The sequence below is a fragment of the Chenopodium album genome, chromosome 5 (genome assembly GCF_948465745.1).
Source record: "Chenopodium album chromosome 5, dcCheAlbu1.1, whole genome shotgun sequence".
Lineage (NCBI taxonomy): Eukaryota > Viridiplantae > Streptophyta > Magnoliopsida > Caryophyllales > Amaranthaceae > Chenopodium > Chenopodium album.
This window is the reverse complement of record NC_137838.1, coordinates 31,166,709-31,181,666: the sequence shown is the minus strand read 5'-3', so window position 1 is coordinate 31,181,666 and position 14,958 is coordinate 31,166,709. Positions and strand designations below refer to the sequence as shown.

The following is a 14,958-nucleotide window of genomic DNA, read 5'->3' as shown; positions in this document are numbered from 1 at the left end:
GACTCATGACCCGTGTGTGCATTGTATTGTGATCGTGCGACTCGAAAATGCAAAAAAGCAAAAAATTTCTGTCATTTTTGTGGAGGGTACCAACTTTCTCACAAAAAAGAAAGACGTAAATAAATAAAGAAGTGAAGTTTTTGAAGGTGCATGTTGAATGAGCTTAATCCGTTAATGTTGTCTCTCATAGTAAAAGGATTGTAACATCTTTGACTATCCTAGTTGACTTGATAATGAAAGTATTTAGGTAACTTAGGCGCGGAGGCTAAGTACTTCATACTTTGTGATGCAATGATGATTGATCTTGATATGACGAAGTATGCTTCAGCGTTGTGTTAAGATTTCATGACAAAGGGTTCCTAAGGGAAGTATATTTGGTCATGTATCTGTGATGTATGTGATGGTGATACTAAAGTTAGGCTGCAAGGGGTAAGTGTGTGGAAAAAGATATTATTTCAAGAAGAGTCAAATGATTGTGACTCTTAGGCTAGGTAAGCTAATGATGTAAGGATCAAGCCCCCAAGTCTAGCTCTAAGTAGATAGGGATGAGCATTGGAGATCCCTTGATATGATCATGGTGTGTGAATGTGAATATGAATGCATGTTTATTACGGCTGCACCTTAAATGTGAGGTTGCCTACGTATCCGTTAGGAATCAGGCCGAACGTACCTCTAGCCGAACCTCGCACAAGTGTGCGTATACCTCATAAACGTCTTTTTAAGGGTTGTAACGTGGTTAGGCTAAAGATTGAAGAAGAAGGGGATAAAGGGCTAAAGACCCTAGATAAGCCCCCAAGGTGTGCAACTTTGCTTTTGGAATATTTGTATTTTCATGCTTGAGGTTTAGCTCTCTTTTTTTTAGCTTTTCTTTTATTTTTTCTCTCTTCTTTTTTTTGCTTCTGAATTTTTTATTTTTATAAGTGTGGGCAATCCCGATCATGCGGTTTATCACTCACTTGGTATTCATGTTTCTCAGGCACGGTACCGAGCACTCGATAAGAGACGCAATCTGAGACGTGTTCATATCAAAGACATTGGAACACTTGCCCTTTTGTACACTTTTATTATTATTATTTTTTATTTTTTGCTATTTTAATCTTTTGAAGTCATTCAATCTTTTTGAAGTTACATAAGTCACACACCTTCCCATCCAAAGGTTAGGTAGATGTAGGTTGAAAACTAAAAGGTCTATCATTAGATGAGGCTCAAAGTGGTTTATGAAGAAAGGATTGCAAATTTGAAGGGTGGAAGGTGATATGATGTGGCTACAAGGGGTGCCTCAAATCATTGGTATACCTTGTGCTTAGTTCGACATTTTTTTTATTTTTTTATTTTTACTTTAATGCAATGCAATGCAATGATCATATGCAAGGAAATAAATACTCATTTTATTAAAAGGGAAAAAGAAAGATTCTACAAAATTAATCTAAGGGAAAAGAAAGGTGCCTATGCTAGACTTATTGGGGGAAAGGGTAGATAAAAAAAGAAATAGAAAAAAGAGGTCATGAAATCTCGTCGTTGAAACTCGTCTCTGTCTTGTGCCATTTGCTTCATCATCACCCAGTCTTCTCTTTAGTTAGAGGCAATGGGATCTTATTTTTTTCTATGAGATCTTGAATGAGATTTTGAAATCTGTAGCAATCATCAGTAGTATGACCACGTCCTCGATGGTACTTGCAATAAGAGTTGGGGTTCCATCTCGAAGATCGATTTTTTGATCCTCGGTAGGGCCAATAGGTTTGATTAATCCTCTATCATAGAGACGATCAAAAGCAGCATCGTAGGTCATTCCAATGGGTGTCAACTCTCTCCTGGATTTCCTTTTAGATCCTTGATTGTCCATGTCTATGACACCATTATGGTCAAAGGTACTAACATTATTACTAGAGTGGGCGTTTTAGGAAGAAGAAGGATTGTCGTTCTTCTTTCCTTTCCAGCCACTGTGGTTACTATTGTTACTAGCTTTTTCTTTTGCGAGGTCGTCTTCGATCTCGATTCCGATGTCATAAACGACCTTGAACGTATTCAGATTGTGTTGTATTTTAAATGCTTCAAATACTTCTCTTGGATATTCTTGATAAATATCCTCACACACTACAAGAAAATAACCTTTTCGTAGAGATTATTTTAACCTTTAGTATCGATTGTAATTGCAACAAAAAGCTTTCCCAACGAATGGCTATTCGATACAATATCCCCCGTTGCCTTAGCCTTTAGTAGTGGTTTTCAATATCGCTGGGGTTGGCCTTAATAATCGATACGAAAAACTACATCCAATCGTGGTGATTATTGTAGCGAATACAATCGCTATAAATTTTTAACTCATTTTCTTCAAAAAAAAAAAACATGCATATGATCTTTACAAGATTCGAACATGCAACCTCAAACTCTTATATTAAATGTTTCACCAATAAGCTATGACATATTTTATGTATTCTTTGTCAAAAAATATTTATATATCTAGTGCTGAAAAGGCTTTTCGTATCGATTTTTAGGATTTAGTGGCGATTATAAATGATACGATTTCTCAAAATTATATAAATGCGTAAAAATAGTGTGGATATGTATTATTATGCTTTCCGTATCGATTTTATATGGGAAAACCATGGTGATTGTAAAAATGATACGACATCCTTAATTATTTCACAAATATACTTGCATATTGTAGCGAATGAACAATCACTACGAAATAATCACTACGAAAAGTGATTTTTCTTGTAGTGACAGATTCTTTTCGGAGGGCACCTCAATCATCTTAGCGGAAGTTTCCCTCCACTTATTAAAGAAAGAAGTAAAGCCTTCATTCTCTTTTTTTCTTATCATCTCAAGTTGCCTATAATCGGTTTCAAGGGAGAAAAACTATTGTTGGCAAACGATTTCAAGAGATAGAGAAAATACAGAGGGAAACACTTTCTTATCAATACCCTTAATATAATACTCATTATTGTTTCAAAAGCTCTTAGATGAAAATAAGGGTTGTCAGTTGCCTTGAATTTCGGGATGTCGTTGGCATTGAACTTCTTTGGAAGAAGCTCCTTGTCCACCGAGACCCCTTGTGAACTAATGCCTTGAAACTTGTAATCACTAGACAACTAGCTCAAGCTTAATTTCTTGCATAAGGTCCATTTGTTGTTGCTTCACAGGGTCATTGATTTTGAGGGCTAAAGCCTTCAACGCCTCAGTCACGTCAGTCAATTGATTCCTAAACTCGTTGACTTCTTCTGGAGTTGCCATTATCTTTTTAGCTTTCCTCTTTTGACGAATCAGTTTATCAAAAAGCAAGACTTGAACAAAGAGGTTGTCCTTGATTAATCGCCCTTCTCTCCTTGACCAAGTACTATGCAAAGGGAAATTAGGGATATCGACTGTTAATTATTTGACTCAAACTCTATTCAACATGAAAAGATGGAAGAAGGTCGGAAGAATTAAGGTTGTGATGTAAAGAAAAATGATGTAGATGGAGAGATATGAAGAAATTAGGAATAGAATGTACCCCCAACTCAAATGACGGAAAAAAACCGACTCATGCATGAACCTAAGACATGGTCATGGTGACATATGCTCAAAGTGTGTGCTAAGACTAGTGAGTATAGGTGACATGTTAAGACTCGTGTCATGGCCATGTGGCTAGACTATGTGACTAGACTCGAACAAAGACTAAGTTAATACCTCACGTATATGCATTAAACTGGACAGGCTGTGGTATTTTAGTCATAACTTTTGATATATGACTCTGATTTGGATGAAATCAACGCCAAATTAAAGATAAAACTCGGAGCTACAGATCCATAGGCTGTACGACTCGTAGGTCTTCCTAGAACTCCGGCTATGACCAAAACAAGTTGATGCTTGTGCAGTATACGGGAATAAAAATCCGGGTTGACTGAAAGGAACTATAACTCGATTTTAGACATATTTATTAGCTCAAATTAATTAATTAAGCAAATTCCTTTAGTCATTAATTATTTTATTAAGACTTATTTACAAACACAAGTCAAACCAAACGGTTAGGAAAAACACATAGAGTATGCACAACAAATAATGCACAATTAGTCAAGTAGTCACAACATGATGCAATGAGTTTGCAAACTAACCATGGCTCTAGTTCTTTAAATTTCGAGATATGGGTTAGTCAAAGAGGGTCCATGGTTAATTTTCCGGATGCACTGCGCGGAAGCCTAACCGTGAAGGGTTGGCTCGAGTGGATGGGACACCGCGAGTTAAAAACTCGCTTCCATGGTTTGGTGAATTCAACATTCTCGAATGTACCCTTTGTTGCACAGAGCGTTAAATCAGGTAGATGGAGCATGAATTCCCAGAGGGTTATGTCCATATGTATAACACATATGGGTTTCAGAAAAGTGAGGAAAACTCAATCAGGAAGTAAGATCGAGCAAACAGTACTAAAAACTGGTCAAAATTAGAACATATATTTCTGGATCGGTATTGGAAGAACTTGGCGCCAGCAAACAGAGGCCGGCGCCACAATTTGGCTTTAGCACCTGGCGACAGAAGCTGTCGCCTAGCGCTAAAGTCAAATAAGTGGCGCTAGACTTTGTTTCCTAACGCTAGTTCCTACATGCATCAGCAGCTTTCTGTGCTCGATAAAATTTTCCAGTTTTGCGCAGCATTATTTCGGTCCTAGTTGTGAAAGATATTCCTCAAATATCCTACGTGTAAAAATCCTATGTTTTTAACTCATTACGAATGGTCTTTCCAATGAGATCTTTTTTATGCATATGACAATAATGTTAATCAAAATTACGCAGATGAAATACTTAGAACTTTTCGAGTCTCATCCACTAATTCTAAATCATTGCTGAAATAATTAATTTCAGGAATTAAAATAGAAATCTTCCCCAGTGGAGTCGCCAAAAACTATAGGGAATATTTCAAGCATTATCCCTAGCTTGAACCCCACTGTGATCATACACTTAAGCATGGTGGCGTCCAAAGGGAAGGAAGCAAGAGTAAAAGAGTCGCCAACAAGTTTTAGGAACTTGTAAACCGGGCCGTTCACGAGGTGAAGGTTAATCCCCTTAACGATCCAAGAGATCGTCAACTCCAATAGGTCTGGAACCATGACTGGTAGTTCGGGGATGAAGGTGCAAATCCAACCTAAAAGATATTGAACGTGCCCTAAAAATAGGCCTCTACTTTATTTTGATCGTATTCATGTGCCCTTTCTGACTAACATGCAATCATTAGGTTTACCCTAAACCTGTTTAATCTATGTTGGTTGAAAATTAATGCACAAATAAAACTATTATTGGCGATCACTTGAATTATAATCAAATTAACCCTAAACAAGATTATTAATTATCTTATTAAGCGTGATTACAAGTACAAATTCCCTTTAAACATGCATAAAAGGCGTGATCAAGCAATAACAATAAATATAATATCAAGCAACATAATAATAATAATAATAATAATAATAATAATAATAATAATAATAATAATAATAATAATAATAATAATAATAATAATCACAATTATAATCATAATAATAATCATGACAATAATTATAATAACAATTATAATCATAAATAATAATCATGTTAAAGCAAAATAATAGCAAGATCCTAGGCATGATACTAATAAGATTAATAACAAACCCTAGCATGTCACTAAAAAATAAAGATCAAAGCTTTAGCCCTAACATGATAATAACATTAATATTAGGAAAGAAAATAGGAAGCATCGCAGGAATCATAATTGATATAAGCAAATCACCCTAAATATCATACTAAAGAAAGCATCCTAACATAATACTAGGAACATCCTAAACATGATACTAGGAATCAAAATAACAATCTAAGCATGATTTCTATATCATAAAATCAATAAATCAATTAAAGCACTTACTTGGATGCCTCGTATCTCTTTCTAATAACAAAATACACACGTTAGTAACTTCAAGGGAAATAATAAAATCAAACAATTAAATTAAATAATGGAAAGAGAGATTTGGGACAAAACCCTCAAAAATTAAAACCTTTCACGTCTAGGGCGAAGGCAACTTCGAACTTGGCTAGGTGTGTCTAGTGCTAATGTATAAGGAATTGTGTTTGTAAAAGGCTAGTTTAGAAAAGGGAGAGAGAGAGAGAGAGAGTAATCAACAGATTCTTGATGAGAATTGGTGAAAATTGATTATTGTTGAGAATTGATGATCAAAAAGAGAATTTTAAGAGGCTATTTATAGAGAAAATCAGTCGGATGGATAAAAAAACGAATCAGAGTTTCAACGAGAATAAAGCTCGATTAGCCCCAAACGCTGGACATTAGCGCCAAGTGCTGAAGGTTAGCGCCAGGCGCCAAGCATTAGCGTCAGGCGCTAATGCTTGTCGTCAGGCGCTAATAATCAGTTTCACGTTTTTTTTGTTTTTATCGTATATTTTGATTCGAAAGTCTAAATAAGGTATTTAATATGTTATTGGAAAGCTCTTGAAGTCTACTTTTCAAAACATTTAGAATTAGATTAAAATATTTTGTAGATAAAAAGATATGGCCAAAAGAGTAGAAGGGTGCCAGTTTTGGATAGAGTTTCATATCTTTTTCGGTATAACTCGGATTTAATATTATAATATATTATTGGAAAGATAATTTCAAGATTTATCCAACCATATAAGATTTGGATAAAGATTATGAGGCACGAAAATAAAATCTGAATATATTCCACTATGTACAAAACAAGGATTCTAAAAAGGAGTAGTTTTATTCAATTTCAAACTCTTTGAAACATAATTATCAATCCTAACTCCATTAGGATTTAAAAGAACCTTCTAGAGTATTCTAGAAGACTATAATCAATCCTAATAGCTTTAGGAATGATAATTAATAATAGGCCCTCCTCTAGATCATTGGGCCGCATATAAAAACAAAATCGGGCTCAGTTTAGTATTTAGGCCATAACTTCCTCATTATTTATCGAAATTGAGCTTATAATATATCGCTGGAAAGGTCTTTTCAAACCTCATCCAACTACACCATTATTGGACCCTTATTATGGACCAAACTAAACTGGAATGCACGTTTCACAAAAATAAGGTAAGAAAAGAAATATTTTCAAAAACAGAAAGAAGAGATATTTTAATAAAAACATCCTCATCACTAGACTTTTCACACTTTCGATTTGTTCGATAATCAAATGACATGAAAGGTATTCATCACTGGGTTTGGTTTTGGGGAAACACATTTGGGTGTCTACAGTTTTATTTTCTTATTAACATTATAACTTTTTCCTACTTCGTATATTTTATACACATTATATGAATTGAGGTTTCCACTCTTAATTAATTAATAAATTTATTAGATTTTTCTTAAATTATTTGTACTACGTACATATTAAACACAAGTAAGCTAAAAAAAATATTATTAAAATCGTGCATCGCACGAGCCTAATCTAGTTACCTATTATAAGTTTTAGACAAAATATTTACTAAATCACATTATATAATTGTGATTATTTTGATTCATATACTTTCCATTTCAGTAACTAACGTTTTCCATTCTAGCTACGTAATTTTAGACTACTATCTAATGTACTCCCTCCGTTTTTAAATACTTGATCCACTTTCCATTTGCGGCCGTTTTTAAATACTCGATCCATTTCCTTATTTGGAACACTTTTACAGAATTTAATTAATTTCTCTCACCTAGTGGACTCAACATATATCCTCTCCTCCAATTCTCTCCACTAATTTTGTCTTTTACATTTTTTTTTATTCTTCCACCAACCCCTCTACCTCCATATTTTATTACTTTCTCCAATTTCTCCTAAAACACCGCGCATGGAGAAATGGAGCAAGTATTTAAAAACGGAGAGAGTAATTTTAAATAAATATAGTGTTTCCAAATGTTTAATTTACAAACCTAAAGTAAAATTAAATTAAACTTAGATTAAAAAATATACATCTAAAGTTAAAAAAATATTTTCCAAGAAAATTTTTGTTGAATGTATAATAATAATAATAATAATAATAATAATAATAATAATAATAATAATAATAATAATAATAGTAGTAGTAGTAGTTAATGATTTATGTAAATACGACGAGTAAAATATATATACTTCGTATAGATTGTAGCTACTAAAGAAGAAGGTATGACAAGAATTTTTTTTTTTATTTTTTTTTCTACCTGAGATAGAAAATGATGAATGAATCTACTTTCTTATATAATTGTATGGAGCAATACTCATTTATCAATTAATAGAATTAAATTATAATAATAAACTAATAACTTAAAATACTATTAATTGATATTACAATCCTTGTTTTTGTATCAACCATTAGTAAATGAGCCTTTTATTACTAATCGAATTAGTTTTATTTTTTTCCTACGGGATTCATAATTAATAATTTGATTTAAATCGTGCATTGTACGAGCACTATGCTAGTCTGTTTTCAAAAAGTACCTAGTTTCCAAATTTTTTATATTCATCATTTCTTTTCTTTTTTTTTTTTTTTTTTTTTTTTTTGAGGAAATATATTCATCATTTCTTGTGATGTTATTTATATTAGTTTGTAATGCATTATACTTATCCCAATAATATGTTCTTCCATATATATATTATATAATTTCCATATTTATTATATAATGTTCATTATCATTAGATCTTTTGATAGACTACTTTGAATATTAAGGTTCTTTCATTGTAATTGTAACATACATTTATTGTCACATAATATTATTTTAATTCCAAATACTACCTCCGTTAGCAGTTATTTGCAACATTTACAAAAAAAGGGTGCTAACTATTATTTGCAACAATCTTATTTCTTTTCTATTTTAGTAACTTTTTTTTGTCAAAATGACTAAAATACCCTCACTTAAAAATTATTAGTACATAATACTACACATAATTACAAAACATTATAACCTTAATTCAAATTAATTATCCAACCCTTCCCACCCTAACAATCAGATTAATCTCATCAATTCATCTCCATATTATCTTCTCTCTCCTCCTTCATCTCTCAATTCATTTTCTTCATCTCTAATCTCTTTTCAAATTCCAATCCATCCTTATTTGTGGGTTTCATATTTGTTTTTTTGTGGGTGGTTTGCTTGATTTGTGGTTGGATTTGGTGGCTTGTGGGTGGATTCGCAGGTTGTACGTGGGTGGGTAATTGGTTTTTGTTTCGTCGTTCTTGGTGGTTAGTCGTTCTTGGTAATTCGTCAAAGGGTTTCAATGGTTCTTGGTGGTAGTCGAAGGATTTCGGGGGTTCTTTGTGGTTTTAATTGGTTGGGTTTGGTTCGTGGTGGTTTTCGGTGGTTTTGTTTCGTGGTGGTTCTGGGTTTTGGTTCGTGGTGGTTTTGGGTTTAGGTTCGTGGTGGTTCGTTGGGTTTTAGTTTGTGGTGATTTTTGTTGGATTTGTGGTTGGGTGTCAATGGTTATGGTGGTGGTTTTGGGTCATGGGTTTCGGTGGGTTTGGTGGTTCCGGTGGTGGGTTTGGTGGTTCCGGTGGTGGTTTTGGGTCATGGGTTTTGATGGGTTTGGTGGTTCCGGTGGTTTTGTGGTGGTTTTGGGTTTCGGTGGTTATGGGTTTGTTTATTTTTTTTTTATTTTTTTTTTCAGATAAGATTAATACTTAATCTCATACCCTTATTTTTCAATAATCAAGATTAAAAACTTTTGCCTAGGAGTCCGCGCAGACCCCTTTGTTGCAAATAACTGTTAACGGAGGTAGTATAGTTTATATAATTTTAAAGGGTGATACCCTTGCAAATGACATGCATGTGCACACTGTTAAGTCTGGGATGCATTATCATTGTTCAAGACTCCAACACTAACAAATATTAATAGGTACATATTTTGATTTTTAATTTTGTTATATAATTTTGTATCAATTTTCTCTAATGCTTTTTTATGGTTAAAAAATAACACAAAAAAAAAAAAACTTTTATTATAATGCCACAAAATACTCAAAAATTTGATTTCACCACCACTTAACGAAGTTTTGGATGGAATCAGTTAGGGGACCCCTATAAGACATGTGTCTAGTGTCTATTGGTTTAAATAAATAAATTAATAGGAAAAAAAGAAAAAAAAGGAAAAAAAACCCCTAACTCTTACGACTCTAACTCAGCCATCCCAACCACCGACACCACTTGTCCAGCCGCGCCGACACACTTACCCAGGCTGCCGGCACCCCCTTCCCCTACCCACTAAAACAACAGCAGCAATTCGCCGCCCGAGTCTACCACCGAAACAACGCAACAACAGCATTCCACAACTTCAGCATCCGGAACTCCACATCTCTGCAACTCTACCACACCCACTTCCACCTAGCTCAACATAGCAGCAATTCGCCATCGATTCGACCACCGGTACTGCGCCACCTTAACCTAACCTTGAAACACCCCAACCCAGCCATCACCAATAATTTAATGCTTAAAACCTAACGGACGAACCCTAAAGTCAGAAAAACCTTCAATCCCTTACCATTTCACCCTCAAAACGACCTGAATCGACCATTGAAACCTAGAATGGTTGAATTTGATTGTCGATTTGGCTGTTTAAAGGGTGGCAGAAAGGGAGGAGGTTTTGCGCGATGGTGGCTGGGGCTGAGGTGTTTTGGGTTAGAGTGTTGTTAAACGTCGCTCCCCTTTTTCTAGGCATCGCTCGCATTTTTTTTTTAAGATTTTCCATTTTTACCCCTATCAAATAAATGCCCATGACTCACTCTACGGCACTCAAAACTCTCATAGTTCACTCGCATACTCACATTTTATCTCTCTAAAATTAAAAATAAAAATAAAAAATTTATGTAAAATCAGGAGAAAAAAAAAGCCACAACATTGATCACAATAACAATAAAAGTACTAATACTAATTACTCAATTAATCACAAAATGAATAATAATAATAATAATAATAATAATAATAATAATAATAATAATAATAATAATAATAATAATAATAATAATAATAATAATAATAATAATAATAATAATAATAATAATACAAAGATTAAAGACAAACAGAAAAAACAACAACAACAACAACAAACACAAAAACAACAACAACACCACTATACATCCGCCCAAAAATTTAGGATCCACCTAGGTGGATCCTAATTTTTTAAGTGGATCTACCTAGGTGGATCCACTTTAAAATTTCTGGATCCACCAAGGAAGATCCGGAAATTTTAGGTGGATCTCCCACATCCGCCTAAAATTTCCGGATCTTCCTTGGATATGGAAATTTTAAGTGTATCCACCTAGGTGGATCCTAATTTTTTAGGCGTATGTTTTATTTCAATTTTTTTTAAAAAAAAAACAAGTACGACGACTTGCATAATCCTTCGGCGAAGATTTCGGTGTCGGATGTGATAGCGTCGGGATTGTTTTTTACCACTTGGTAGTTGATGGAGGGGTCGAGAATGATATTATACCATTATATAGTACAACTTACACAAAGGGCAATATTGTCCTTCCATGTCAAAAAGGGAGCGTTAGTATGTAAAATGGGAGCGACGTTTAGCAGTTCACTTGGGTTATTAGGCTAGTGTGGTGCGTCGGCTGTGGAGTTTGAGGTTGGGCTAAGGTGGTGCGTTGGCTTCGGCAGGTGGGGAAGGGAGTGTCGGTGGCTAGGGTTAGGCCGCCGGTAGTGGTGTTGGGGCTGGTTTTGGGTTAGGGCTGGGTTCAATTTGGGGCTTTAATTTTTTAAAAAATTTTATTTAACAAATAATATAGTGACATATGGCAACGTGGACCCCACCTAACGAATTTCATTCAAGAACCCATTAAGTGGTGGTGAAATCAAAATTTTGTGTTTTTTTGTAGTGTTATAATAATTTTTTTTTTTTAGAGTGTTATAGTCAAATTTTTGTGTGTGTGTGTGTGTGTGTGTTTTTTTTTTTTGGTGTTATTTTCTAAAATTTCTTTTTTTTTTTCTTTGTTTTTTTTTAGTTTTGATTTGGTTTGGGCAATCTTGTGTCAAATTTGTAGAGTGAAATTGAGATTGAGAAGGTTTCAGATTATCTTGGAATGATGTATATTAAAATTTCAAGACATTAGAAATATAATAGAGAGTATATAAGCAAAAATAAAGGAACATCGATACGTCAAATATGGTACAAACATCAAAAACTGTAAAATATGTAAAGTAGATGTCATTCGAAGTTTTGTCGATCATTATAATCATCTCCCATCATTCAAAGGCATCAATTGCACAACTCCACTTTGGTTCCTCACTGGGCCGCTATCGATGGTTTTGTTGTTGCCACTGTGATGGTTGGTGACACCATTGGATTTGCCGAGCAAATATTCACTCTCATCCTACTGAACACCATTGTTTGACCATGAATGTAAACCAACTCCTTTGATCTCAGCTGCTCGATTACATCATCATTCACTAAATCCTTGTCAAGAATCTCAAACAATCGGTCTTCCTTTAGCTTCCAAAGAAAATATACAGCAAGGCATCTCTCAGCCTCAGTCTTATTAGCATAACAAATTGCCTTTTCCCTTGTTAGTAGCTCCACCAGAACAACACCAAAACTGTAAACATCGCTCTTCTCAGTTAACTCACCACTTTGCATATACTCAGGATCAAGATATCGACATGTTCCTTGAACCATCGATGCTAACTGGTCCTGGTCTGTCAGCGATAGCTTTGAAGCACCAAAATCAAAGACTTTTGCGGTGTAGCTAGCATCTAAAAGTATGTTTGCTGACTTAATGTCCCTGTGAATTATCGGTATACAGACTATACTATGCAAATATTCCAAGACTTCAAAAACTTCTGTTGCAAGCGAATATCCCATGTTAGAAGCCTTACTTTTCTCTCATCATGCAAATGGTCATACAATGTACCAATGTACCGCTACTTATGTATTCATAAACAAGTAATGGTACCTTTGTCTCCAAGAAACAACCTAAGAGCTTCACCACATTTTTGTTGTTAATTTGAGGCAAGGCAACAATTTCATTGATAAATTGCTCGACTTGGCTTGAATCCACTTTGAGGGACCTCTTGATGGCAACTACCTGGTTGGTATGGGATGTAACTTTTCTTGTCAAGGTTCCCTTGAAAACCATGCCAAAACCTCCCCTGCCTACGATGCTATTCTCGCTATAGTTATTCGTGGCCTTCTTAAGCTCTTCAACTGTGAACATTTCAACCATATGACCCACTGATACATCTCGTCCTAACAATTTTTGTTGTAAAATATGACCCCCATTTCGATGAAAGAAATTCTCCCTCATTTTTAGTTGTTTTCTGTTTTCGTATTGCTAATGGATCAAAAAGGCAACTATGAAAGATACAATGATACTACCTCCATTACCTATATCAACAACACATATCTAGGAATCAGGACAATATGTAATTGAAGTATCAGTGGCCAAATTTTGATAATCCAGACCTTTCTTTCTTGTTTACTTGATGATTTCATTTATCTCTATTATATTGCTTTGAGAGCCCAATTCTTGTTTCTTTCGTTTTCTTAATTCTTTGTTTGCTAACATTATTCTATGTTATTTGTGTATCTCATTTATGGGACCCAAAAAGATGACAAAAGATTCGGTTGAAATTTAAATAAATATTGTTACACTCACTAAATTGGTTAGATTATGATACATAATTTGTGTATAAATCACTAAAAACAGAGCTTACTTATAACTTTCCCAATTTCATCGCTTAGTAAAGAGAGACAGAAATTCATTATGATACGAAGACATTACTCAAGTACATACCACCAATGATTTTGATTTTCATTGGCATTTCAGCACCCTTCTTATCTGCAATACAAGGATCGTCTATTGTGCCATTGTTGCGGCTGTAGCCTTGTGGCCAAGTGCAATTGTAACTGCCTATAGTGTAGATGCAAAGTGCTGGTTCTTTATAAGAATGACGTTTTTCTGCAATTCATCTATATCTATACATATACAAGGCTGTTTGGGCAAATCTCAGCTAGGATATCTAAGAATTTGCTATGTTTTGAGGGGTAATAACAATCCTACTACTAATAGTATCTAAAGCGAATAAGAACTATAATAAAGCAATAAATATTCAATAAGTAAGTAGTAAATATTCAATAAGAACAAGAAGATAAGATTAGAGACACAACGTAAGGACAAGCCTCCTTGTTCAGTAGGGACACAGTTCCGTAGATAAAAGTAGAGCAAATCGTTTATTTTGAATTATATGTGAGTGTACATGAGTGTTAAAATGCTTAATTCTTCTTATTTATACCTAGGAATCCCTAGGGTTTACATAGATATTTAGAATATATTTGAAATGTAGACGATCCCCTTGATTTATTTTGTTCCCTATTCTGTAGGTGTATCTTTGGCAAGTATCTTCTTGATTGATGCTCTTGATGCTGCTTTCCTTGTTTACTCCAATCACGCCGTTTTTGGTTATTTTGCTGAATCCTTGATCTTGGATTGATTCCCTAAGCATACTGGGTCGTATGTTAATATGGGCCCAACAATTGCCCCTAATTTTTATTTTCAAGTATTGGAAGTGAAAATTACCTAAAGAAGCCGTTAGAAGGATTTTTAAAATTATTTCAACGGTTAACAAAAACGTGGAGCGTGGTGGCAGTTTTAAGGCAAGTTCCTCGGTAACCGTGGAGGGCGGTTTTATTTCTTTCTTCAGTATTTATTGGGCGTGCTAGCTCTTGTTCAATCACTTTACTCTCTATCCCAATTTTTTATTTTCATCAGGTATTTTCTCTCTCTTCTCTGTTTTCTCTGTTTTTCCTGTTTCTTAACTTTTTTGTTTTCTCTTTTGTTTTGTGATTGGTGATCCTATAAGAGTGGTGTTTGTTGGGGTGGATGAGGGTGTTAAGAAGCCGACTTTGGTCGCGCAAAACGTCTTTCCTGCTAAAGATGTTTACCCTTCTACCGTGACGAGGGAGGAAGTTCAGAATATCGTTGCCGTTGCACGATTTCCTGATGGGGTTGTGGTGAAAATCTTGTCTTCTAGGGAGAGGGCTGACTG

At 34.6% G+C, this 14,958-nt stretch overlaps 1 pseudogene; it reads right to left on the bottom strand.

Moving 5' to 3' along the window:
- Window positions 1-12,199: 12,199 nt before the first annotated feature.
- LOC145632790 (putative wall-associated receptor kinase-like 16 pseudogene) lies at window positions 12,200-12,775 on the bottom strand (annotated as a pseudogene).
- Window positions 12,776-14,958: the final 2,183 nt, after the last annotated feature.